Source organism: Ixodes scapularis, unplaced genomic scaffold (genome assembly GCF_016920785.2).
Source record: "Ixodes scapularis isolate PalLabHiFi unplaced genomic scaffold, ASM1692078v2 PGA_scaffold0__279_contigs__length_252992795, whole genome shotgun sequence".
Lineage (NCBI taxonomy): Eukaryota > Metazoa > Arthropoda > Arachnida > Ixodida > Ixodidae > Ixodes > Ixodes scapularis.
Genome location: NW_024609835.1, coordinates 220655025 through 220657127, shown reverse-complemented (window position 1 = coordinate 220657127; position 2103 = coordinate 220655025). Strand labels below are relative to the sequence as shown.

Here is a 2103-nt window from a genome sequence, read left to right as displayed (position 1 = left end):
TTTTCCCCTGTCATCCTAGTGCGGCACAATTAAATGCCTTCGGAAGAAGTCCAACCGACAATAACTCGGTCACCAAACGTTGGAGAGTAAACACGACATGCTGTCTAAAGTTTGGTTCAGTTTTTTCACTCTGATGTCTACAAATGATGTGCTCCCAGAGGCAGTTTCCCCATTAATAGTCGATCGAGATGTCCCAAACTCCCTTCATTGTGGCACCAATTGCTGGAAGTTTGTCCTAAGACTCGAACACGACTGACAAATGCTCCTTTCGTCAATGCGCCTGATACAAAAATACTAAGCTCGTGTTGTTTGTCTTGGCAGGTGACGGAGACCTGCAAACTGTGGGCCCGGCCATGGAGGATGGACACACCCCTGCGGTGACGGAAGGTAGAGAAGATTGTTATTTGGCTCGATTGCATAGACATGACCTTTTCCACCTCTTCTAGCATGTAATCTGCAGTTATCCTCACATGTTAAGACATGCATGTTTTTTTTGTTTTAGCGTGCCTCATTCATGAAGAACGAATAAAGGAACTTGAAAGAAAGCTTCAAAATTCAGAGAGACTAGCAAGAAAGCTGCAGAAAGACAAAGAAAATCTTCTCCGTGACCCTCGAATGCTCCTGGCGGATGACCAAGTAAGTGCAGAATGAACTCTTATATTCACATATTCACGAAGACAGAAAGAAAATGGTGTTTGTTTTTTTAGCAATCCCCAGTGGCAGAATATTCATTTCCATAAGGAGTCTTATAGGTTGTGTTCAGCACAAGCGAATGCACAGGTTTAAGCTACCTTCGCAGGTTGTTTTGTTTGCACATGCAACCGGGATATTGGAGCCGTCTATGTGCCATTCAAGTGTGACTATATGTCGCACCAGTGCACAGAACTATTCTGGTTAATTGTTTCATGCTGATGAAATGCTTGCCATAATTTATTGTTCTGAGCAATCATATTGAGATTGTGTTTCAGACAACAAAGCAAGCTGAAATATTTGGTCATGTCAATATTGTGGTTACTCATGAATTCAGATGAGGTGTTCTGTGTCGCTTTCATTTCTATTCAGGTTGAGTGCATCAGAAGAGATGGCATGCGTGGTGGAAAATGGTCAGATGCTACTGTCCAGATGGCTATGAAGCTGCGTTGTGCATGTGGCAACAAAGGGTACATGTGCATCAATGAGAATGTTGTGCCGTTGCCCAGTGTCCGCACACTTCAGCGAAAGATAGAGCATGTCAAGTTTAGGCCTGGTAAGTTTTCCCCCTATTGCAGTCCTGCTTCCTATTATAGATTAAAAATAGTACAGTGCTTCTCTATATTTGTTTTCTTAGTTCTGAGAAAATATTTGCATCCAGTTCTAATAGTTTATGCATATACTTGAATTCCAGGCATCCTGACTGAACTTTTTCCATCACTCAAAGCCAAAGTCTCTACAATGCTACCTGAGGAACGGAACGCAGCTCTCATGATTGATGAGATGCAGATCACCGCAGGCACGGACTATGATCCTTCTGTGAAAGGACTCATCGGGAAGCTAAGCACCAAACTAGGCCCAAAGGCCACCTGCACCGATGGACGTGCAACACATGCTATGGTCTTTATGCTTGGTGGGATGTCCTCACGCTGGAAGCAGACTGTGGCATACCACGTAACAGGTAGCGAGCCATTTTTCACAAACTAAATTGACATCTATCCTGCAGATAAACTGGTGCTAGGTTCATTGTTAAATGTTGAGTGAAACTACTTTAGAATTAAAATGAAAATAATGTAAAAAGGCAAAAAACTACTTTAAAATGCTTGACATATGACCGGCAGGCAGATTGAAAGACAGGCATTAACCTTGATTTTACTTTTTAGGAAAAAAAATTCGCCCTAATATTTGATAAAACAGCAACTGCTGGTGTAGGCATTAAAAATAAACTTTTTTTCAGGGACGTCATTCTGCAAGCTAGAGATGAGGAACTTCATCTTCACCTTGATCAAGGAGTGCGAGTTCATCGGAATTCGGATTGATGCAATCATCACAGATATGGGCCCAGGGAACCAGGCCATCTGGAGCATTTGTGGCATTGGTGCTACGAAGCATGGCAAGACCTCAGTCTCGTGT

General features: G+C 42.7%; 1 pseudogene; it reads left to right on the top strand.

Moving 5' to 3' along the window:
- Positions 1–996: 996 nt before the first annotated feature.
- Positions 997–1442, top strand: LOC120845316 (annotated as a pseudogene).
- The last annotated feature ends 661 nt before the right edge of the window (positions 1443–2103 follow it).